The sequence below is a fragment of the Canis lupus genome, chromosome 19 (assembly GCF_003254725.2).
Source record: "Canis lupus dingo isolate Sandy chromosome 19, ASM325472v2, whole genome shotgun sequence".
Classification (NCBI taxonomy): domain Eukaryota; kingdom Metazoa; phylum Chordata; class Mammalia; order Carnivora; family Canidae; genus Canis; species Canis lupus.
In genome coordinates this window covers 29,221,662-29,248,262 of record NC_064261.1, presented here as the reverse complement: position 1 = coordinate 29,248,262, position 26,601 = coordinate 29,221,662, and positions in this window count along the sequence as shown.

Here is a 26,601-nt window from a genome sequence, read left to right as displayed (position 1 = left end):
TTCAGCTCAGGTCATGATCTCAGGATCCTGAGATTGAGCACCTCCCTCTCCTTCGGCCCCTCCCCCAGCTTCCTCTCTCTCTTTTCCCCCTCCCTCAAAATAAAAATACATAAATAAAATCTTCAAAGGGAAGGGACATAGGCCCCACCTCTCAATGGGAAAAGTGTCTAAGAATTTTCAGCCATGTTTGAAAGCTCCCACTCCTTCCCCCTCCAACCTTGCTTTTTGATCTCATGCAAACTTTTGAAAAATAATTTACATGCCATAAAACCCATTCATTCTTTAGTACGTTTACTGAGTTGTGCAACCCTTACCGTAATCTGGTTTTAGAACTTTTCCATTCCTTCCAATGAGATCCCTTGTGCCTGTTTACAATGAATCCTTGTTCTCAGCCTCAGGCAACCACTAATCTACTTTCTGTGTGCACAGATTTGCCTTTTCTTCCCACATAAACTTTTGAGGTAAGAGGAAGAGCCCTTGCTCTGCTGTACTAGTCTAGTAACTACCAGCATTGGGCCCTCGGTGCTTCCATCCCATTCCTCAGGATCCCATGATACGGACTCTGCTGAGCCATCAGGAGGGGAGTCTCCATCCGTAAGATGGGGTGTCTCAGAGGCTGGGGGGTTGTGTGAATCAGTCAAGGCCAAAGCTTTGGGTGGGACCTTGCTCACAGGCAGCCCCTCAATAAAGGAGGCCCCCTCCAAGTCTTAGCTACTTCCGTACACATTCCCAAGAGTGCTGGAGGCGGGAAGGGAGTCCTGACTTTATAGAGGAGGACAACTGGCACCCGGAAGACTCACAGCTTGAAAATACAGGGGCCAGATAGGAATTCAGCTCCAGCCTTATAAGCGTACGGCCCGCCTCTTCTCGACACACAGGGTCTGGAAATGAAATTTCCCACGGCCTGCCTGGGACACTCAAGTTTGTCAGAGGTTTCCAGATCTGCACCTGGAGAAGTTGCACAGAAATGGATTTTTTGGGGATAAAATAAATTCTTTTTTTCTTTTTTCTAGATTTTTATTTATTTATTCATGAGAGACACATAGAGAGAGGCAGAGACACAGGCAGAGGGAGAAGAAGGCTCCCTGCGGGGAGCCTGATGCAAGACTCTATCCCAGGATTCTGGGATCATTATCCAAGCCAAAGGCAGACGCTCAACCACTGAGCCACCCAGGTGCCCCATTAAAATAAATTTTTTTATGAACCTGTTCCGTGAAACAAAGAATCTTCAAACAATTTAGTCACCTGTTGATTGCTTTGTGCTGGAATTCCTAACATAGTCTGGACACTCATGTATGTTGAGACTCCAGCCAAGGGTCAGCAGGGGAAGGTCATTCTCACCTCACTTAATATCAAGGCCTTTCTTTTGTGTTTTTGGCATCAGATGCCCTGAAAAAGGACCAGCCATAAACCAGATCCCACACTCCCCTCCATAGACAGATGTCCTCTCGGAAACCTACTTCCTTCCTTTTTTTCCACACACAACCCTGGTTTGTTGTTAAATCAAAAGACTCCTCTCCCATTTCCCAGTGAGGATGGAGGGAACAAAATGAATGGAGGGAACAGAGAACCCTGCGCCCTCTCATACACACACCACACAGAGATCCATGTGCACACATGCACATTGTGTAGTTTTTTTTAAACTTAAATATAATTAAGCTTTAAGAATTGATTTTACAACTAGCTTTTCCCCCACATAATAATATGTCTTGGATATCTTTCCTGTTGGTACTCCTTTTTTTTTTTTTAGTACTCACTCTTTTTAAGCACTGTTTAGTCATCCATAATATAGGCGCTGATAATTTATGTAACTGGTGTGTTGAACAAGCATGACAAGAGGGATGTAATCAGATGCAACTTCGTTTTATTTTCCACTGTCTCTTACAAGGTTTTCAGTGAGGTTTCTTTCCATGGCTTAGGTTACACTCAGGTGGTCCCAAGACTAGTTTGGTCCTTCGTAGGTCACTTGAATCAGTAAAACATAGTCTCTATGCAGAAATGAGAAAGCGTGGCCTGATGTGTTATCTCTAATGCTTTCTGACTCCTGACTCCTCTAGGTTCTGGCATTGGCTATAGGGGGCCACCAGCCTTTAGAGAAGGGAGTGCTTGGGAAGTGACCACTTTCTTCTTTCCTTTTTAATCCCCTCATCCAGGTTACACGGGGGATAGGAGGAGTGGAAAGTTCTACACAGATTGATACTGTCTCACGATGTCTCTAAACTCACTCACCTGGGATCCTTCTCCACCTGAATAAAAATCCTCTGATGGGCAGAGTGTTGGTTACTCTGGATGCTGCTCTCCTTTGAGTCCCGTTTCCAGCAGACCCCTCCACCTGGAGTGTTAAACACCTGCATCCTTTCATGGGATCTCCAGGCTGGCTTTGTCTCCCAAATGGTCCACATCTGGTTCACATGAAGCCTTTGTGCATCTCTTACCTGCCACATTCTGGGAGCAATGGCCAGCCCAAAGCAGCCACCTCCCTTCAGCTTTAGCTCCTAAACTGCTAACCTGCTTCTCTTGCCCTCTTGATTTCTTGGCCTTGATCAGAATGTGTTTCTCAAACTCTAGGGACACGTATCAGTCTCTCTGAGTGTTTATCCTGAAGCTCCTCCGTCTGGACTAAGTCTGGGGTAATGAGGTGGTACTCTCCTTCCTTAGCATAGGGTCAGCCTCATGAGTTCAGTGACCTACTCCAAAAGTCCCCCTCATAAGATTCTTCTTCCCCTTTATACACCTTCAGTACCTGGGGAGGGGTCTAATGGTCTTGTGATTGGTGTACCTACTTTGACGATTCCTCCAGAATCCTGGTTATGTGAGACCAATTGTCTTTTGGCATCTCAGTCAAAACTCCTGGTTTGATCACATGAGTCCATTTTTCTATTAAGAAACATTTTGGTTGTTTCCTCCTATCTCCAACCCACCTTGCTATATAAACATCACTATTACTGTGAATATCTTTTTTTAAAAAGATATTTATTTACTTATGAGAGACACACAGAGAAAAGCAGAGACATAGATGGAGAAGCAAGCTCCTCGCAGGGTGGCTGATGCAGGACTCAATCCCCGGATCTGGGATCATGCCCTGAGCCAAAGGCAGATGCTCAACTGCTGAGCCATCCAGGCATCCCTGCCATGAATATCCTTAAAAATATCTTGGTGCATAAATGCAGATGTTTCTTTCGACTGAATTATACACTTGGTCATTTGTCTTACCTCACTTAGTGATTTAGGAAGAGCTTAGCAGACATGCATGTGTACGTATGTATGTGCAGAGTGAGTACATATATAGATAGTTCAGAGAACAGAGGATCTGGAGGGATCTGGAAGCAGGAAATCTCCAAGCAGCAGATGAAACTACAGAGCCACCCCAGCACCTCAGTGTAGGGGCAAACAGCTTCTTACTAGTCATTAGCCTGGTAGGTGGGCAACACTGGACAGCCAGCAGCTAGTTGACACAGGACAGTGAGACAAGACACACTTTAACAAGGCAGTAAAACTTCCAAAAATGATCTCTAGAGGACTAGTAATGCTACTAGATTTCTGATCTCTGAAATAGGTAATATTTAAAAGAATTTAAAGGCAAAAGATTAAAACGGTAAGTTTTAGCTTTTAGAAAATTTGCTTACATGGATTCACTTATTCCCTGATGATGCAAGTAAACATTATAACAACTAATGACATTCAGAGCTACATAGTTATTTATTTACTTTTGGTGCCTCTTAGTTTCTTGTTGACCATGTAATGCAAATAAAACTGGGCATCTTTGGAAGCCATCAATTCTTGGTGTGTCATTGAAAAGAGTCATGCATCTGATAATCAAATAATATTAAACAGGAAAGACTTCATGTATCTCCTATACAATCCAGGCATTCTACTTCTAGATATTTACCAAAAGGAAATGAAAACATGTTTGCACATAAAGACTTGGACATCTTGGACATGAATATTCACAGTAGCTTTATTCACAATAGCTAAAAACTGGAAACAGTCCAAACGTCCATCAGTAGATGAAGGGGTTTACAAAATGTGGTCTCCCCATGTAATGGAAATCCACTCAGCAGTAAATAAGAATGAACTCATGATGCATGCAACAACATGGGTGAATCTCCAAATCATTATGTTGAATGAAAGAAGCCAGACACAAAAGAGTTTATTTTGTAGGAGTCAATTTATATAAAATATAACCTAATTTATAGCGACAAAAAGCAGATCAGTGATTGCTTGGAGATGGAGAGGGGTGGAATACAAAAGGAATCTTCTGAAGGTGATAGAAATGTCTTGCATCTTGATTGTGGTGGTGGTTTCAGGGATGAATATAACTGTCAAAACCCATAGAATTGTACTCTGTAAATGGATGCAGTTTATTGCATGTAAATTATTTCTCAATACACTTGATAAGGAAAAAATAAGTAAAATCTTTACTGAAGTCCCTTAGAGTGAATATCTACCCTTGAAATCTAGTTTAACTGCCTTTTAACTTGATAGGGAAATGAAAGGAGGCATATATAAAATGTGTTAGACAGTGGCTGGTACACAAGTGATCAGAGAATGAGAGATGGGACTACTATTGCCATGAAGATGGGCATGTACGTCTACAAACATGTCTTACGTATACTTGTATTCCAGAATCTCTCAGAGTACGCCTGGCTCATTTTTTTTTTTCAGTAAATGCTTTTTGATGAATGAAAGAGATTTCAGGTCATATCAACCAATACTTCAATTTACATGTTGGCTGGGGCCTGAGGTCAGAGAGAGGCTGATGTTCTGGTTGAAGAGCAGTATGAATAGCTGAGGGAAGGTGTTGAGGGTACTAGAAAGGCTGCTCTGATTTCTTTTTGTGGAAGTACATCTGTGCAAGTGCATCCCTGCTCCTGCCACATGGTGTTCAGATTCTGGGGCCCACAGGGTGAACTGGAGTCACCTGAGGGTATTGCCTGCCATGTGCTTCTGTAGTTGCTTGGAGGAAGGATGAGCTTTTATGTGTGTGCTTCTTAGGAAGAGATAATGTGCCTGGGTAGCAACTTCATCTCCCAACCATAAAATATTGATAGTCCTGGTACTGGACAGAGACTAGGAGACACCCCCTGGAAGGTGCTGTTTGCTGGTAGGTGGTGAATGATTGATGAATGGGAAGTAAAATATTGATGTTCTGAGTCTCACATCAGGCTTCTTCCCACACAAAGGGGCTTGCATCTTGTATTATTAAAGGCAAAAATTTAGAGAATGGGTTACTCTGCCTCTGCTTGGAACATGACAGCTTTGGCCACCTATTACTTGGAAGTAACTCTGGGATATTAGAATTGAATGCCCTTGGAAGCTTGGTAGGTGGATGTTTGGAAGAACAAAAAGGAAGTCCTACTTTCCCTGGATATGAAAAACTTACATTAGCAGATTTGTCAATGTATTCTTCTTAAAAGACTACATTTGTCAAAGTTGTACATGCACATAAATTAAAGAGAAAAAGAGATTAGTAAAACAGCACTTTCTGGGCACCTGTGTGGTTTAGTTGGTTAGGCATCTTCAGCTCAGATCATGACTTTGGGGTCCTGGAACTGAGCCCCACATTACTTGAGTCTGCTCAAGATTCTCCCTCTCCCTCACCCTCTGCCCCTGCCCCCTGCTTGTGCTCACTCTCTCTTAAGTAAATAAAACCTTAAAGAAAAGAAAAGCAGGGCTTTTCTATGACATTCTGAGCCCCTCCCATTTTACCCTTTGCATATGTAGCATTTACAACCTTTCTTGGCCAATTCTTTTTGTATTATTTCCATATGACCAAATAACATGCTTCATATGCTGTTTCTTAAAAAATTTCGATTATCTATTAACTCTTCCTTGCAGAAGGTATTTGACTCTTTCACCCCACCACTTAAACATATAGACCCTTCTCAAGTCCTCTATCTTACCAATATAATTATATTAGATACAGATGCAATGAAACGCCGGGACACCTGCACCCCGATGTTTCTAGCAGCAATGTCCACAGCAGCCAAACTGTGGAAGGAGCCTCGGTGTCCATCGAAAGATGAATGGATAAAGAAGATGTGGTCTATGTATACAATGGAATATTACTCAGCCATGAGAAATGACAAATACCCACCATTTGCTTCGACGTGGATGGAACTGGAGGGTATTATGCTGAGTGAAATAAGTCAATCAGAGAAGGACAAACGTTATATGGTCTCATTCATTTGGGGAGTATAAAAAATAGTGAAAGGGAATAAAGGGGAAAGGAGAAAAAATGAGTGGGAAATATCAGAAAGGGAGACAGAACATGAGAGACTCCTAACTCTGGGAAACCAACTAGGGGTGGTTGAAGGGGAGGTGGGCGGGGGGGGGGTGGTGACTGGGTGACGGGCACTGAGGGGGGCACTTGACGGGATGAGCACTGGGTGTTATTCTATATGTTGGCAAATTGAACACCAATAAAAAATAAATTTATAAAAAAATAATTATATTAGAATGCTGGTTACCTTATTATTTAGTATTACCATTTTTATTAACATGTACAGAAATCCGCAGCTGGTCAAGTCATACACTAAGATTATTTTTCCTTTCCTATGTTGCCTTTGTTGGGGAGAAAAAAATTTTCTCTACATTTCCAGATTCTTCTGGCTGGCCTAAGAATTAAATTGATATGAAGTAGACTAACAGAAGAAAAAACCCCAAGATTTAATAATGTGTTCATGGAGGTCCAATAATAAAATTGAGACCCAAGGAAATCACAAAAGGATACAGATTTAATACATTTAGACAAAGAAACATAAATCTGTGAGGAATTGACAAGATGAGAAAATATATTTCAGAGCATCAATTAATAAGGAATTCTAAAGAGAATTACGTGTTGGGGTAGTAAATGAATAAAAGTAACAAGATTTTTTTGTTTTGTATTGACTTCTTCCCTATATAGGCCCTGAATTCCCTGTCTGACAACAAGGATGCCTCCCTATGTCCTGGTGCAGGGAAGGTACCTTTCAAATAGGGGATTGATTTCCTTCTGTTTGGAGACAAAGAAGGATCAGAATGTTCTTGCCCTGGCTTTTTAAAAAAGTAGCTTTATTTCAAAATAATCAATGTGCCACAGTGGGGCAGACTTCTCTGAGCCCCAATACTTTTATATTCTTTGGGAGTTGAGGATGGTCTTGTTTTTGGTTTGTTTGCCCAGTTTTCTGTTTATCATTTATTCCACCTCAGAACTCTACCAATTACCTAAATTTCTTTTCTCATTTTTCTAAATTTCTTTTTCAAGAAGTTCAGATGCATTAGCCATTCTATCAGTTTTATTTCCTGGAAGGACTGTCTTCTGGGGAATGTCCACCTGCTTCTGTGGGCACTGGTTGCTTGCACCATCACGCACCATCATTCAAGGGATGACCCTCACCTCTTTCCTGTGCTGAGTCCCAAGCCTTTTTTTCTCTATGTGTACTGTCTTAATTTGGTGGAACAAAGCCTCCGATGGTTTCCCAAGAAATGGTACAACGAGATGTGCCTTTGGGGACTTTGCACATGTTTATGATAGCTGAGTACAGAACTTTAAATTGGAAATAGCTTTCTTTCATAGTTTTGAAGGCTTTAGTTATTGTCTACCTTTTGAAAAGTTTGAAATCATTTGACTTCTTAAAATCCTATTTTAATGTGAGGTTTTTATTCTAGAAAAGCTTATAGAATCTTCTTTTTGTATCCAGAGATTTGAGTTTCCTAATAAAGGTCTTTGTGGGGGTCTTAGTTCATCCATCCTTCTAGGTACTAGTTGAGGCCTCTTTTAAAACACCATCAACTTTATTGAAGTTTACTTTGCATATAACAAGTGCAAATATTTTAAGCAAACAGCTTCATGAGTTTTACTAAATGTATAAAAGATGGACTCTTTTCGGGGTATCTGGGTGGCTTAGTTGGTTAAGCATCTGACTCTTGATCTTCTAATTTTCTTTTCTCTATCAGGAAAAAGAGTGAGTGTTCTATTTTGTGCGCTCTTCTGGGTTATCTGATTCTAGAAAGCACCTCTACCTTTCACTGTCTTTGAGTTATTTTACAACTCAATAAGTTGTAGAAAAGTGATAGCAATGCAAATGATATTTTCCATAGAGATGTAAATAAATTTTGTCTGGTGCAGGTGCAAATTGAGTCCTCTCTTTTCCCAAGAAGCCAGTTTTGCATCTATTAACACATTCATTTCAGCTTTCTTGATTGTCCATTTACATCCATTTCAGCCTTCTTGATTGTCCATATGTCTAATATGTCTGTTCTTTGATCTCTCCATTGAACCATTTGCAACATCTTAAGAGTTCCTCATTAATTGATGAGCTAAATAAAATCTTTGACATATGGTCATTATAATAATCTAACATTTTATATCTCTTACTCTCTTATCTTTTTGTTTAATCTGGGATATTTGCTTCACTTTATAATCCAGACATATTGAGTGCCTCATATCTGTTTCCATATATTTTAAAAAATATTTTATTTATTTATTTATTTATTTATTTATTTATTTATTTATTTATTTAACAGAAAGAGAGAAGCATGTGCATGCAGGTTGGGGGAGGGGTAGAGAGAGAGACAGCATCCCAAGCAGACTCTGCTGAGTGCAGAGCCTGACAGAGGACTTGATCTTACAACCCATGAGATCATGATCTGAGCCGAAATCATGAGTCAGACACTTAACCACTGAGCCACCCCTGTTTTCATATTTTTAATTTCCAAGAGTCCTTTTTTTGTTGTTTTCTTTTTTTTAAATAAATTTATTTTTTATTGGTGTTCAATTTACCAACATACAGAATAACACCCAGTGCTCATCCCGTCAAGTGCCCCCCTCAGTGCCCGTCACCCATTCACCCCCACCCCCCGCCCTCCTCCCCTTCCACCACCCCTAGTTCATTTCCCAGAGTTAGGAGTCTTCATGATATTTCCCTTTCTGATATTTCCCACACATTTCTCCTCCCTTCCCTTATATTCCCTTTCACTATTATTTATATTCCCCAAATGAATGAGAACATATAATGTTTGTCCTTCTCCGATTGACTTACTTCACTCAGCTTTTTGTTGTTTTCTGAACGATAACTTAAAAACGCTCTTATTTCATAGATACAATATCTTATTTATTTGAGATACTAATGATAGTTTTGTTTTGATGTCCTTATCTTTTTTTCTTCCAATATGCTTCTCTCTGTTTTGGTGGCTGGCATTCATGTTGGATGCTTTCCTCAGATGTCTGGTAATCCTTCAGTATTCACTCACAATCAGTAGTAGTAAGGCTGTAAGACTGATAGGCAGTTTGGACGCTAGGAGCGGTATTCAGTGTAGGTTGATCTGGCTGGGCTATTCCATTGGGAAACCATCAACGTCAGCATCTTTGGGAGTTTTCCCCAGGGAAGACCTTTCCAGTGCCAGGCTGATAGTATCTGCACATAGCTGACGGTTCTCTGTGAGCCTCAGAATCCTATCTGCAAACGTGCACTTTAGCCATTTATTTTAAAAATAGTTTCCACCTGGGACTATGCCTGGTGCCCCTGGTCCAGAGATTCTGCTGTATTCCCTCTAGAGAATAAGCCTTCAGGTTTCTGCTTGGAGGCGGTGGCGGGGGGGAGGCAGTGCCAGACTGTGTGGCATCTGGGAGGGCATTTGTTTGTTCGTTTTTTTACAGACTTTATTAATCCTGTTTTTTAGTCCCACTTTCACCCACTTCCAGCAGTATCAGACACCTCCAATTCCTCTATCTTTTAGGAGTTATGCAGGGTAATTTGATGCTTCTGGCTTTACCTACTGCCAGCTAAGGATTCAGTGTTCTTGAACCTTCTAAATCAGTTCCCACTCAACCATCTGTTTTCCACTTTCCAAAATTTTGATGCAGTGATTTCATCCTCTGTCTTCTCTGTCTTCCTGGGTTTTTGTCTTAAAAAATTTTCTTCTTATTATTTTAGAGGAGTTTCAAGTGGAGCAAAAACATATGTTGTTCTCTGTCTTGGCTTGGAATTTTAGTGTATTTTAAATTTCAATATTCATTTCTTCCATTTACCTGAGTGTCAAGCGGCAGTATTATGTTGTGGAAAGGGACAGACACCAGCTGGTGGTAAGTTAGAATTCTCTATTCCGCATTATGAGCTGTATGGTACTGCTAAAGTCGCTCCAGGCTCCTCACCTCAGCATAGTTATTTGTGAAGTAGTCAGTGGGAAGTAATAATATCTACAATTGAGGTTGTGATGTGGGTTAAAGATAACGTATATAATTTGCTTGCTCCTCTAGTTATGTTTTCTTTGACAAATTCTTTCCTCATATTCCTAAGAATATTAGCTTTAGGACCACACTCCTCACAGTGTTGTACTAATATGTTTCATCAAGAACGGGCAACATGTATTTGATGGCTGGTGACAAAATCCTGCAAGGCTCCCTAAACAGATCCGTTTGTAATCTGGTGGCCATCAGTCAGGTAGCTACATATTTGAATGTGGGAAGATTTTGGATTTTGGCTCCAAACTTTCCTGGTACTTCTGCTCAGTACTCCTCGGTGCAACTTTACTTCTGCCCATTTAGACTCTGTAGTCTCCAAAGAAGCTGGCTGCCATATTGTTTTGCCTTTCATTTCCAAAGTGAGTCATGTAGGTAAACTCATCCCTTTTCCAGCAAAGAAAGCTGAAATTATTGAAATTTGTTTGAGGTTTCCATTGTCTTTTCTTTCTTTCCTGATGTCTTTTGGCCAGAAGTCTCCCTCTTCTTGTGGTAGTGGCTCTTTCCTGCCCTCAGAAGAGGTTTCCTAAACCTCTGATCACCCCATGTTCTCTCTGTTCTCAAGGCCCTTCAGAGTTCCATTTAGAGCCCTGATATTCCATTTATTTTGTGAAACTTCTTAAAGTTTTTTTTTTTTTCTCCTCTCTCTACTTTCTTACCTTATATCCTGTTTGGGTGAACTCATGAAAAGATTTCTTTTTTTTTTTTTATGAAAAGATTTCTATCAGGCATGAGAACAGAAATATCTGAGCCTCCCCTAAATATTTGGCTGAATTTTATCTTATGGGTATTTGTGAATTATCCAGTATCTGTTTGAGTCTGGCTGCCTGGAAGCTCAGAGAGCATTTTGACTTGTCCCAAGCAAGTGTATCAAATCTAACAAATAAACACTTTGGATAATATCATTACCCTTAACTTCATGTTATTTTTCTCATCTTAATTTTTCTCAGCTCTGATTTTCTCACATACTTATTTTCAAAACTTATTTTCTATGCATTTTTTGTTACGCTGCAGCAAATATTTGTATAATGTGGTGATATATAAACATACAAATGAAGAGACAGGAAGCATAAAACTTTTTGCCTGCAGAAGCAGCACAGGCCAGAAATAAATGCAATTCCACAGAGGCTGGGATAAATCTGCAAAGGAGAGAGAGAGCATCACGTTGGAATGTTGGAGAAATCGGTACAGAAGTCTGTGATTGAAGTCAGTAAGGACATTCATAGTTTCCTGCAACCCTGGGTGTTCCTTCTAGACACTAAATTCTAAATTGGATGGACCACAGGACTGACATAGCAAGTATGATGGATTTAGAGCCCTTCCTCTCTGGATTCCACAATGAGTCTGGAACCTTGGAGAGACATAGGCCAGTGTCAAGTCTCAGCTCTGGGGTTTAGCACAGTATTTGAAACCTAATTGAGACTTGTGGTAGTGACATTTATTGCTCAACAAATATCCACATGACCCTGCACACATCACAGTCTACTTCCTTGCATTTTGGTGGGGGATTAGTTCTGTGTGGATGCATAAGAGAACAGGTGTGAGTTCACCTAGCTTAACTTTTGCTGCTTCAGTGATGAGGAAGCCAGTGTTTTGGTGAATCTACTGGATGGTGAGGCCTCTGTCAACTTGGGTCTTTGAGTGAGTGGGTAGGGCAAAGCCCCCATTGACCAATGTTGGGCATCAACACAAGTGAGGAGTAAATGCTGATTTTGTGAAGTTAGTGAGATTTTGGGGTTATATGTTACTGCAAGTGGAGCCTAGCTGAATCTCACTAGTACAACGCTCAGTTTCCAGGGCAGTAAAATGGGAGTAATAATCACTCCCTGACAAGTTTCTTTTTTGAAGTTTAACAATAATAAAAGTGGAGTTAGTGGCACTGCCTCTGGCCCAGAACAAAATCACTGGTATTATAATAATGATCATTCCTACTGATTTCTTGAGCATAGTCAGAAGATGAAGTCTGATGGGCTGTGGCTTGATGCAGGGCAGGTGTAAAATGGACAGAACAGAGTTCAGGGGATGAGACAGACCTGCAGTCATGATGTAACTCAGGAGATTCACTGTGTGAATGAGTGCAAACGATTTAATCACTTTAAGTCTGTGTTCACAACTATAAGATGTGGATAATTTTATCTCACTTGTCGCTTATGGTGAGGGTTAAAAGAGCCTATAAAGTTCCTAAGAAGTATTTTGGCATGTAGGTAAATTCCTTTCCTTTTGGTTCCCTGCATGTTTCCCCAGGAAGCCGCCTCAAAGCAAGCCACAGGCTCCTTGTCATGGAAGATGCCTTCCTCCCGGGACCTTGATTCTGGCCGTTCAGTTACGGACTAAGCAGCGCTGCCTTCCCAAGCCCATGAGCGATTCTCATTGCTTTTCCCAGCAGGAAGCACGCAATGGGGCTAGGTCTTACTGATGTCATAAAGACTGATAGTATCATGAATTCTTCTGACTCAAGTCACTAGGAACTTTGGGGAGAGTGGCGGGAAGTCAAAGGGATGTTAGCTCGGCCGTCTTAGCAGGGGACTGATGGATGGGGATGGCAAGGCAGCAGTAAGCTGTGATGGGGACATGTGCTGCAATGAACACGAGCCTCTCTCCTCCGCATCTGTCTCTCTCCCTGTTCAGAGGTGTCTGGCACACAGAGGACGAGGCTACAAAATAGACCCCAGCGTCCACCCAAAGGACCTTAACCTGCAATGGGAAAGGGAAACTGAATTGAAAAGTATCAAAGGGCAAAACGTTTCTAAGCTGGTCTTCTTAAAGTGTCTTGTATTTGTCTTGTTCAAAGGGCCTTTCCTCCCTGTGCAGGCTTCCTCCTGCCCTGCGCTAACCTCTCCTGCCCTCTGAGGTCCTCCTGCTGTAGCCAGACGTGTGATTCATGTGGCAATTAGTTATGCCCAGTCTTGTGGCTTGTCTTCTGCTGCTTCCTCGAAGTCCTGCTTATCTCTTGAATTTATATTTGAATTTTCAACTATTTGCGTCTTATGTTACAGTTTAGGTTTCAAGTGCCCAGAAGGCTTGGATTTCTGTGGGCCCATCAAACCCAGGATGGTGCTAGGAACAGGGTGTGGGCCTGGGGAGGACCCAGGGAGCCTGATGTTCTTGTTCAGTGTCATTCTGTTATGTGTCTGTGCTCCTTCTTGGCCGCCTGGTTTCTGCTTCTGTCAGTTTATCCTTTCCATCAAAGCAGATCCTCTTCATGTTGGAGATACCTGCCAGAGATGTTTACTTTTCCTTATAGGAAGAGCTACTGGTAAGGTGTAGACTTCTTTATTATACTTTTTCACATTCTCTTTGGTGCTTTCACAAACTTGCAGTTGGCTTTCCACAAAGACACAAAATGTTCATCACTTATAAAAATTATCGGCTGATGTCATAATTGATGTCAAATTATTGGCTGTTGTCACATCTATAACGAAGGTAGAACAGGTTCATTGTAGGGAGGCAGATGTTGTCGGTCTGTTGTGCTCACCTGCTTAAGCAACTTCCTTCCTTAAGGCCAACATCCAGCTGGTGACTCAGGAAAAAGACCCGTCCTACTGTGTCATGGACCTGTGGATAGCAAGGCAGAAGCCATGAATGCCCAGTCTTTTGTGTGCTTTTTAAGGTTTGCCCTAACTGATTTGCTCCCCAAACAGCCTCAAAACAATCTGCTTCTTCATGCTCTCTTGCCTATACTTCCTTTTCTATTTTCAGCTACAGCCGACCTTGAATGATATGGGAGGATTAGGGGTGCTGATCCCCTTACTGTCAAAACTCTGCACATAACTTTTGACTCCCCAGAACTCAACAACTGAGAGCCTACTGTTGACTGGAAACTTTGCCAATAACATAGTTGATTAAGACATAATATATATATATATATATTACATGTATTATATGCTGCAATAAAGTAAGGTAGAGAAGATGTTGTTAGGGATGCTTGGGAGGCTCAATGGTTGAGTGTCTGCCTTTGGCTCAGGTCATGATCCTGGGGTCTTGGGATCAAGTGCCGCATCAGGGTCCCTGCAGGGGGCCTGCTTCTGCCTCTGCCTATGTCTCTGCCTCTTTCTGTGTGTCTCTCATGAATAAATAAATAAAATCTTAAAAAAAAAGATGTTGTTAATAAAGTCATAAGGAAGAGCATATATTTACAGTTCTCTACTGTGTTTATTGAAAAAAATCTGCATCTGTCATGGACCTGCATGGTTTAATTATTTGGTGTTCTTTGCTGAGACACAATTCGCCCACTTACAGTGCATAATTCAATGATTTAGTGTATTTACGGAGTTGGGCAGCCATCATCATAATCAGTTCTAGAACATTTTCAAGACTCCCATAGAAATACTACCTACTAGCATTCACTCTCCCTCTCTGCCTAGTCCCTTCAGCTCTCGACAACCACAAACCTACCTTCTGTCTCTGTAGATTTATCTGTTCTGACCCCTCATGAAAATGAAATCCTGCAGTATGTGGCCTTTTGTGTCTGGCTTCTTTCACTCGGCGTATTTTCGAGGGTCAGCCATGTTGTAGCGCACATCAGTATTTCATGCCTTTGTGTAGCCAAATAGTACTCTCCTATATGGACAAATAACATTTTATTTATTTGTTTATTAGCGGATAAACATTTGGGTGGCTTCCTTTTTTTGTCTGAGTATTTGTGTACAAGTTTTTCTATAGACCCATGTTTTCACTTCTCTTAGGTTAATACCTTGGACTGGAACATTGGGTTATGTGGTAACCCCATGTTTGAGATTTGAGAAACGGCCAAATGACTTTCCACAGCAGCTACACCATTTTACAATCCTACCAGCAATGTAGGAGGGCTTCCATTTCTCCACCTCCTTGCAACACTTGTCATTATTTGTCTCTTTGCTCAGTCTCCTTGAAACAATTGCCTGTGTCTCAGGTTTCTGTGCTTTTCTACTTGCTTCCTGGCTTCTCTCCAAGATCCCTATGGAGTGGACTAAGCTCAGAGGGGGCATCCACGATGGGGACCAGGAAGGTTGAGGTCCTGGGCAGGGTGCTCCCTGGTTACTGGGAGGGCAGGCAGCATATACTCAGCCTTCTTTCCAGAGCTCCACCAGGGAGTCACTCATACAGTCAGCGCTGTCCTTGCTGGCTGAGCATCCTGGCCTGGAAGGAGAAGTTGGGGAAGAACGCCCCTCAGTTCTGCTCTGGACCCTCTTTCCTGCTTTTTACAATCTTCCAGGCTGGACAGGGGATGCAATTTAATTCTGCTCCTTCTCCCACAGAGCAGCAACCTCCATCACCTTGCTCATATGTACAAGGACCATCTTCTTTTGTCTGTGGGGACTTTGAGGGGGAATGCCATGAGACAGATCCTTCAGGCTTTGCTCTTAATAAACTAAAGCAGAGCTAAAGAAATTGGAAATCTCCACTCTGACAAATCCCTTCTCTCAAAATCATACTTTGCATGCGAGGAGCAGATGATTCATTTCCGCATTCTTTTCCTTTGCATTCTTTCTGTAACAAATAGGAGTCCCGAATGAATGAATGCACCTGAGTGAGTAGGATGAAGATTATATGGTCGGGAAGACAAAGAGAAAATTAATAATTTTCAAAATAGTATTCCTGTTACATTGCTATCATTTCAGCATGTGGTCAAGTTTTTTCAGCCCATCACTCACTGCCTAAAAAGATTTTTGCCTAGCTTTAATATTGTAGATTGTATTGTGATTATAAACATTTTTTTCCAAACGGAGATCCTACTAAAAATATTTTTAATTATGCAAGTATTTCATGAATGCATTATCATTATAAATAAAAATCAGACAGAGCTAAAGTCCCTCGTAAATATCACTTCTGATTCCAAGACCTTTGAAGAGATAACCATACCTATCTCTGATTTGTATCTTTGCAGATCTTTTCCTTATCCATTTACACACTGACATAGCTATCTTTAGAAATAATAGGTTTGCTTTCTTCCTACATAAATGCTATTATTCTTTGTGCATCATTCTGCAGCTTGCTTTTTTCTTTCACTTTTTTTTTAATTTTTATTTATTTATGATAGTCACAGAGAGAGAGAGAGAGAGAGAGAGAGAGGGGCAGAGACACAGGCAGAGGGAGAAGCAGGCTCCATGCACCGGGAGCCCGACGTGGGATTCGATCCCGGGTCTCCAGGATTGTGCCCTGGGCCAAAGGCAGGCGCCAAACCGCTGCGCCACCCAGGGGTCCCTTTTCTTTCACTTTTAAAAGAATTCTGATGGTTTTTCTCGGTTGTCAGTACAGATAGCTTTACCTCATTTCTTTTAACTGCTACATAATATTCCATAGTACAGAAATACCACAGATTATTAAGTCAGCTCCCCTTTAATGGGCATATAAATATATCATTATTTTTTTGTTGCTACAAACTATGATTCAGGGAACATTCTGGTACATACTTCTTTCTGCACATACACAATGGTTTCTCTGGGGACTCAGAACAGAAATTGTTAGGGCAAAGGGTATTCATATTCAGCATTTTAATATATGCTACCAGACTGCTCCACTGAAGGCTTAAATTTGGATTATGCTATCGAATGTGATTTTTAAGAACTTCCAAGTGTCTTAAATCCTCTACCCCGAGAGATTGTGATACACTCCTCCACTCCCTAGAGAATCACTGATTTATACTTCAGTATGAATGCAATCATTGTGTTTTCTCGACCAGAGAAATCTATGTTTAAAGGCTTACTTCTAATTGTAGAGTAAAGCATGTTGTTTTCTGTTGAAGTAATTTCAGGCATCAGTGAGCAAATAAGGGAGGAATTTCGGGGTCTGTAGGCTTTTCTGTGCCCCTGAAAATTCCTCTATCATGGTTGCTAGCTCTACCCTGTGAGGCACACAGAGGACCCTGGATGACTCTGGTCCTTTACATGCTTCGGGGAGCTGGGTCCATGCTCAAGGCTCTGTCCAGAATGGGAAGCCCTCAGAGACCAGATCTTAACTCTTGGTATCTGGCAGAAGACAGGCCCCAGGACCGGAGGGGAGAACCCCCGAGCTGCCGGGAGCAGACACCATCCCCGGAGCACGTAAAGCCCCACAGAGGAGGAAGAGCAGGGTCAGTCACACACAAGCTGGGAGGGTGTCATCTGGCTGCCCCAGGGGCACAGGCAGGGGCCTTCCTGAGAAGTGAGACAGCTGAGCGTGAGGCTGGCCCAGGACCAAGTAGGCCATGACTAAACGGCAGCATTTGCACTTGTGCTCCTGGCCATATGCTTCAGGGAGGGTTGGCTGGCTGAGAGTGCTCTAGACTTGCATGTGTGAGGAGGATGGCGGAGGTGGATCAGAGCTGAGGAATAAACTAGAGTGCACAGAAATCTCACAGCAATGCTGAAAGTGGATCCTGACGTCGCCCCATTGAGTGGATGAGAAACCATGCTCAGAGACAGTTTCAGAGGCCTGGTGGGCAGAGTCATGGCATGCACTCAGATCTGTCTGACCTGGAGACCCATGCTCAGCCCCAGGGGAAGAAACGTACTGTGATGTCTGTCCACAGTCTGTCTGTCCTGGGTGACTGTGTGCCGGGTACCTGGGAGCACACAGCGGATACTCTGTTTGATGAGTGACTGAATGAGTGAATGAATGAGTGAAGGGAGGCTCCTAACCTCCAGGAAGATCCCCTTCATCGCTAAAAATCTCATCTTGAAATTCTTTTTTTAAAAAAAGATTTTATTTATTTATTCATGAGACACACACAGAGAGAGAGGCAGAGACACAGGCAGAGGGAGAAGCAGGCTCCATGCAGTCCCGACGTGGGACTTGATCCCAGGTCTCCAAGATCATGCCCTGGGCTGAAGGCGGTGCTAAACAGCTGAGCCACCCAGGCCGCCTCATCTTAAAATTGTTCCCACTGTAGTGCTAGTCCTGTGAAGCCCACTCATGAAGCAGCTGTGTGTGCTGACAGGGTGACTGGTGTGCAAGGAAAAGAGGGGCGGGGAGCCCGCTTTTTAACACCAGAGTCGGGGAGGGGCTACCTGGGGTGTGGCAGGAGGCAGGGGGTGAGGTTCTGAGAACTGAGAATCTGGTCTCTCCACTTTTTCTTTTTCTTTCTTTTAAAGATTTTATTTATTTATTCATGAGAGAGAGAGAGGCAGAGACACATGAGAGGGAGAAGCAGCCTCCATGCAGGGAGCCCGACGTGGGACTTGATCCTGGGACTCCAGGATCACACCCTGGGCCAGAGTCAGGCGATAAACCGCTGAGCCACCCAGGGATCCTCTCTTTCTCTTTCTTTTCTTTTCTTTTCTTTTCTTTTCTTTTCTTTTCTTTTCTTTTCTTTCTTTTTCTTTTCTTTTCTTTTCTTTTCTTTTCTTCTTTTCTTTTCTTTTTTTTCTTTCTTTTCTTTTCTTTTTTCTTTTCTTTTCTTTTTTTTCTTTTTTTCTTTTCTTTTCTTTCCCTCTTTCTTTCTTTAAAGATTTAAAAAATTTATTTATTCATGAGAGACACAGAAAGAGAGAGAGAGAGAGAGAGAGAGAGGCAGAGACCTAGGCAGAGGGAGAAGCAGGCTCCATGCACTGAGCCTGATGTGGGACTCGATCCCAGATCCTGGGATCACATCCTGAGCCAAAGGCAGACACTCAACTCCTGAGCCACCCACACATCCCTCCAGTTTTTCTTTTTAAAAATTTTATCTATTTATTCATGAGAGACACAGAGAGAGGCAGAGACACAAGCAGAGGGAGAAGCAGGCTCCCTGCAGGGAGCCCAATGTGGGGACCCAGTCTTGAACCCAGGACCCTGGGATCATAAGCTGAGCCAAAGGCAGATGCTCAATCACTGAGCCACTCAGGTGCACCTTCACTTTTCCAGTTTTGATAAAAATAAGATGACATGAGGGCTCCTTGTCCTTCCTCCTTTCCTGTGCCTGCCTCTCTCAGCTGTCACCACTGCTGCTTGTCCCTTGCCCACTTGTGTTGCACACACTGTCATCATGCCTTGAGCATTAATCATGAGGAGGTGGTACATCTTCAGGCAGGGAAGTCAGGGCTTTGAGGGGGAAGTAACTTTCTTACCCAGGTAATAGTAGATGCATGACACTTCACCCTCCTTGGCCCCAACTGTGGAAGTTTAGAATTCACGGGAGGTCCAATATTGACTATCTGGGTCTGAGATAAAAGCAGATCCTTCTGTGGAGCAATCGTCACCACCTGGCCATGATGATGAACGGTACCAGGTGAGGATCTCAGCCAGACCTTGGCTCTAAATCAAATTTATGGTCTCATGCCCAGTGACCCCATGAATGAAGAACAATATCAACTTTTCCACTATAAATCCCTAGTGCATGCATTTGCTTCTGGAAAAGAAAGCTTGGTTTTGGCTCAGGATGGGGTCCCAAAGGTCAGAAATAGGGGAATTCCCCTCAAGAAACTAGAGCACAGTGATGATTCAGAGCTCACCAGAACTTCCTATCTCGGGAGGGCAGGACATGGGCTAGGGCTGGCCCCTTGCTCCATCCTGCCCGGCTGCTGAGAAGTAACAAGAGCTCTCATTTATGGGTGGCTTTTCTGGGCTGGGACTGAGGTATACATAATGTGACTCATCTTGACCAAACTCCTACTCCTCTCATTTTACATATGAGAAAACTCAGGTCTGGAAAAGTATGAACGATACTTTAAAGTCATATAGCTACTCAGAGTAGAAACCAAAATCTTACCAAGTTTGTTGGGCTCTAAAGTCTGAATTTTACTCACCAACCCTCGAAGGTTCACCAGAGTCCTGTTGGGGCTTTATGCCTTGAGAATCATTTCAAACTCTCTGTACAGGTCAGGGGTACATGGAACAAAGAACTGACATATATTGAGTGTCAGATTTTTCACACATTCTTCATTTTTCCTTACACTGACTCTGTGAAATAGATTAGGAACTGACTTTGCTATCCACCTGCTTACTTTGGTGTGAAAAGAGTTAGAAGTCAGAAAGTTTCTGATTTGCAATTACACATTCACTTTTTTTAAAAAAAGGTTTTTATTTATTTATTTGAGAGAGATAGTGAGAGAGAGAGAGAGCGAGAGAGAGCAGCAGACTCCCCGCCAAGCAGGGAGCCCCACATGGGACTCAATCCCATGACCCTGGCACCATGACCTGAGCCGAAGGCAGATGCCCAACTGATTGAGCCATCTAGGCGCCCCTACACATTCACGTTTTAGAATGTTTATTTCAACAATGAAGGTGAGTTTTTAAAAAAATTTAAATTTATTTATTCACGAGAGACACAGAGAGGCAGAGACACAGGCAGAGAGAGAAGCAGGCTCCCTGTAGGGAACCCGACTCTATCCCAGGACCCCAGGATCATGACCTGAGCTGGAGGCAGACGCTCAACCACTGAGCCACCCAGGTGCCCCATGAAGGTGATTTTTATTTTTTTTATTTTTAAGATTTTATTTATTTATTCATGAGAGAGAGAGAGAGAGAGAGAGACACCAGCAGAGGGAGAAGCAGGCTCCATGCAGGGAGCCCGACGGGGGATTCGATCCCGGGTCTCCAGGACCAGGCCCGGGGCTGAAGGCGGCGCTAAACTGCGGAGCCCACCCGGGGATCCCTGAAGGTGATTTTTAGTTAATGCAAGTATCAACTAATTAAAACATAGAAAGTAGTAGAAACGTTGCCGTGGAAATCCTGGGTGGGACATTAAAACCAAAGCTAAATGAAAGGGTCACAAGACCATGACATTGCAGGGAAATCCAAAACCTCTAACGGGAACGAAAGTCCTCTCTGTCCCAGGGTAGACGGCCTCGTGGCCACGATCTGGGAGCTCTCAGCCGCCCACACAGCTGATTTTCCCTGTGCCCCTTAAAGAAAGGGTAAGGGCCACAGTCTTCATGGTGCGGATCGTGCTTCCCAAACAACGAACTTCCTATTAGCCAGTCTGTGTGGTCAGAACTGGGATGGTCATGTTGCCCCCTGGGCTTCCCAAGGGCCTTTCCTGCTGGAGCTTTCCAAATAGATCCAGAGCGTTAGACCCCAGGCGGGGTAGGCAGGGGGGGAAGCTCCAGGGCAGCTCGCCTTCTTTCTCCCCCTCCGACGTTGGGTTAATTCCGTTCCATCACCCTGTGTCTGTAAGTTCCAGCTGAAAAGGAAACAAAACAAACCAAAGCCCCAAACCCCCTTGCCCTCTCTGCCCTCAAGATGATGTGGTTAAATGGGGCAGAACTGGCCAGCAGCTACACCAGGAACGTCCTGAAATTTTGCTCTTAGCCCATTAGGAAATACAATGTCTCCGAAGAGAATGGGCTCATTTATCACATCTCCCCAGGATGTGTGTGCCTGACCCGGCTGGTGAGCAGAGCTCACTGCAGAGGAGGGACGCGGTGAGGGAAAAGCCAGCACCCCTGGGGAAGCTGATGCTGCTTCTCCAGCCACAAAAGTAGTTTCCTTTGGCTCTGCTACGTTGCAGCAGACTCAGGAGAACTGTAAGGGGAAACAGGAGGTGGACAGTGGCCCGGGAATGGAACATCGAGCAACCCCGCAGATGCCACTTAAACCCCAAGAGCTGGCGGTGTAGTGCTCAGGGAGGTCTTGAGGGACAGGGGGCGGGGGGAATCCTATTTTCTGCCAACCATTTTTTCTGCTTCCTCCCATTGTTCTTTACACTTTGGTTTAAAGTAAAGAACAGGGATCCCTGGGTGGCGCAGCGGTTTGGCACCTGCCTTTGGTCCAGGGTGCGACCCTGGAGACCCGGGATCGAATCCCACATGGGGTTTCCGGTGCATGGAGCCTGCTTCTGTCTCTGCCTCTCTCTCTCTGTGTGTCTCTCATGAATGAATAAATAAAAAAAAATATTAAAAAAAAATAAAGTAAAGAACACACACTGTTAACCTTGTGTGCCCCATCCCTTCATCTCTGTCTTGATCTACGGCCCTGTCTCCCCACATTTACTAAGCTCTGCCACATTGACTTTCTACACCAACACCCCAAGCTGGTTCCAGCCTCAGGGCCTTTGCACCTGCTGTCTCCTCTGCTGAACTGCTCTGACCCCAGATCTCACGTGCCTGGCTCCTTGTCATTCAGGACACAATTCACCTGTGCAGAGTTGTGTCCTTGTTTTTTTTTTTTTTTCTTCAACTTTACAGAGGTGTAATTGACAAATAAGAATGGTGTGTTTAAGGTCTACAACTTGGTATTTTGATATGCCTACATGTACAGTGTGAAATAATCACCATGATCAGACCAATGAACATATCCATCACCTCATGTAGTTACCATGTTCTTTTTCTTTCTTTTTTTGTTGTTGTGAGAAGACTTAAGATCTACTCTCCAGAAAATTCCAAGAATACACTATACTATTAACTATAGTTACATTGCTGACAATTATCCCCAGAACTTAGATGTCTTGCTTCATAACTGGCATTTTGTACCCTTTGACCAACATCTCCTTGTTTTCCCACATCCCAGCCCCTGGCAGCCACCATTCTACTTTTAGAGTGTGACTGTTCTAGATTCCACAGATAAGTGAGATCACACAGTATTTGTCTCTCTGTGTCTGGCTTACTTCACTTAGCACCATGTCCTCCAGATTCTTCATGTTGCAAATGACAGAATTTCCTTCTTTTTAAAAGTAGAATAATATTACATTGTATATACAGCATGCAGAAAATTTATATATTATATTAACACCATTTACATATATAGTTTATATTATTCATTAACATTATTTTAATTATTTATTAATATTAATATTAAAATATTAATATTACACATATAAATGTGGCATTCTTGTATATAGGCATATAGGCATATATATATATTTATATATGACCCATATAAATGGCTGACAGAAAATAGGATCCTCTCTCTCTCTCTCTCTCTCTCTCTCTTTCCCTCTCTCTCTCTGTCTCTAATAAAGAAATAAAATCTTAAAAAAAAATATATGCTACACCTTCTTTATCCATTATCCATTGATGGACATTTAGGTTGTTTCCATATCTTGGCTATTGTGAATGATGCTGCAGTGAACATTGGAATGCACATATCTCTTTGAGAGCCTGATTTCATTTTTTAAAAAAGATTTATTTATTTATTCATGGGAGACACAGAGAGACAGAAAGAGAGAGAGAGAGAGAGGCAGAGACACAGGCAGAGGGAGAAGCAGGCTCCACGCAGGGAGCCTGATGTGGGACTTGATCCAAGACCCCAGGATCACACCCTGAGCCAAAGGCAGATGCTTAACCACTGAGCCACCCAGGTGTCCCGAGAGCCTGATTCCAATTTTAAAAAAAAATTTAATGATTTTTTTGAAGATTTTATTTATTTGTTTGAGAGAGCAAGCAAGCACACGTGAGTGGGGGATGGACAGAGGAAGAAGGAGAAGCAGGCTCCCTGCTGAACAGAGAGCCCACCTGGGGACATGACCCAAGCCAAAGGCAGATGCTTAACTGACTGACCTACCCAGGTACCCCCTGATTTCATTTTTGGGGAGTATATACCCAGAAATGGGATTGATGGATCATACAGTATTTCTACTTTTAATATTTTGAGAGTCCTCCATGCTGTTTTCCATAATGATTATACCAATGTGAATTCATATTCTTACCTGTGAGTGTGCAAGGGTCCCCTTTTCTCCACATCCTCACCAACACTTACCTTTTGTCTTTTTGATAAAAGTCTTCCCGATCTTGACCACTTGATAAAAACTACACATTCCATTCCCATCCCCAGTCTCTATCACATCTTTTTAAAAATCTTTTTTTCTAGCATTTAACATTATCTGAGATTTTCTTTTTTTTTTTTTTAATTTTTTATTTATTTATGATAGTCACAGAAAGAGAGAGAGAGAGAGAGGCAGAGACACAGGCAGAGGGAGAAGCAGGCTCCATGCACTGGGAGCCCGACGTGGGATTCGATCCCGGGTCTCCAGGATCGCACCCTGGGCCAAAGGCAGACGCCAAACCGCTGCGCCACCCAGGGATCCCTATCTGAGATTTTCTTGCTTAATTTCTTGGCCATTAGTCTCATGCTTTTATAGAAGACAAGCTGCTGCTTCTTCTTTTTTTTTTTTTTTTAAGATTTTATTTTTAAGTAATCTCTGTACACAACAGGGGGCTTGAACTTACAACCCTGAAATCAAGAGTCCCATGCTCTTACTGAGCCAGCTGGGTACTCCTAAAACACAGGCTTCTTGAAAGCAGGAGTTGTGACTGGTGTGTTCAATATGTACACTCAGCTTCTAGAGCGGTGCCTGGCATATAGTTGAAGCTCAACAGATTTATCTATTGAATACATATGTTCGACATATTAGGCTGGATGATGTGGTTCTAAGTCAAGGAAGAAATTGCCCAAGAGCTTGACTGATTTGAGCCTTGAGCACTTCCTCCCTCACCCCCACATAGAACCTTATGTATTCCATAAGACCACATCCTTGTGTGTATCCATGGATTCTTTTCCTGCCTATATCTCTTCTTCCTGCGTTTGGCCATGGATTCCACTTTGCCTCCATTCATTTACATCTAGTTCTTGTCTCTGCTTATTGACTCATAGTATTTCTGGGTCTGTTTTGTTTAGGAAATTGCCTGCATTTCCCTTCTGCTACCGATACCACACCATTGACTCTCCTGTCCAGCCTGGTCACAGTCAGTGGTCTCCTGCTTGCCTGGGAGGGGAGTTAAGATTCCAGCTCTTTGGAACCTCATCATCTATTGGGGATGGTAGAGAAGAAAATGGAAAATTATTACTTGTAGGGCCAATTGTGATGACAGATTAAGCTTGAGGTGTTTGGAGGGACACAGCAGAGGGACCCCTAACTTGAGTCACATGAGCGAGAGTCAGGATGGATGCCTGGAGGAAGTGGCATGGGAGTAGAGTTTTGAGGGTAAAGAGACATTTCAAGGCAAAGAAAGTAGGGGAAATGTGTTCCAGGCAAAGGAAATAGCATAGGGAAGGAATGGAAGTGAGGGAAAATGGAACCCTAGAGATATTCTTCAATATGGCTGAAATTAAGGGAAAGAAGGAAGCTAAGAGGGCAGAGTCTTCCTCTTAACTATTAGGAAACACAATGTTTCCAAAAAGATTTAACTCAGTTATTACAATTAAGAAAGAATATACTTTTATTTAAACATTTTATTTTTTTTATTTTTATTTTTTTTTAATTTTATGATAGTCACAGAGAGAGAGAGAGAGAGAGAGAGAGGCAGAGACATAGGCAGAGGGAGAAGCAGGCTCCATGCACTGGGAGCCCGATGTGGGATTCGATCCCAGGTCTCCAGGATCGTGCCCTGGGCCAAAGGCAGGCGCCAAACCGCTGCGCCACCCAGGGATCCCTAAATATTTTATTTAAATTTAATTTGCCAACATATAGTTATGAAATGTGTTTGTAGATGAAGCTAGAGTGCTTGGCAGAGTGTGATCATGGAGGTGACTTTGAGACCCATTTAAAAAAAAAGTTTTATTTATTTTAGAGAGAGAGAGAAAGAGAGAGCAAGAGAGCACATGAGCAGGAGGAGCAGAGGGAGACAGAGAGAGAATCCCAAGCTCTGGACTCAGGGCTTGATCCCAAGACCCTGAGATCATGACTTGAGCCAAAACCAAGAGTCAGGTGCTTAACCGACTGAGCCACCCAGGTGCCCCCTTCGAGCCCCATGTCAAGGAGCACATGGCTTATCCTAAAGGCCTGGAGAGCTCTCAAAAGGTTATTACCAGAGGAGTAATATGGTCAGACGTACATCCACCATCAGCAACCCACAGAAGCAACCCCATCTGTGGCTACAGAAGTTAGTGGGTTTCGAGGTTATGCAGTTTTAGAAAAGGTTGTCTAAGGAAAGTGAAATGTTTCCCCCCAGGACTTTTTAGAGCCTTTAATATACTGCTAATGAGTCTTGAGAATCTCTAAGAAGGGAGAATAATGTGTAGAGTTTCTCAGCTTTACCATGTGACATTTTTTTTCCTGATCCTCTCCAGGACATAATTACTTTGGGCCCAGAGATTCAAACTCATTTAAAGGTGTTGTGTGCTTTCTTCTTATTTGTGTATTCATTGTTTTAGTTTTCTTTTAATGAGGTAAAAAATTACCACAGATGTAGAATATAAACCAATACAGATGCATGACGTCCAGTTCTGTAAGTCGGAAGTCTGGTGCAGGTGTCACTGGACTAAAATCAAGGTATCTGCAGGACTGCGTTCCTTTCCAGAGGCTCTAGGGGCGGGTCCATTTTCTTGCTCATCTGAGTTGCTGGCAGCATTTAGTTCCCTGTGGATGTGGAAATGAAATCCTCATTTCTTGGCTGGCCATCAGCCGAGGGCTGTCCCTGGCTTATAGAGGCTCCTGCATTCCTGGGCTCATGGTCCCCTTCCCCTATCTTCAAAGCTAGCAATGGCGGGTGACATACCTCTCACACTTGGATCTCTTCTTCCTCTTTCCTCTCTGACCACAGCCAGTGAAGGCTCTCTATTTTAAG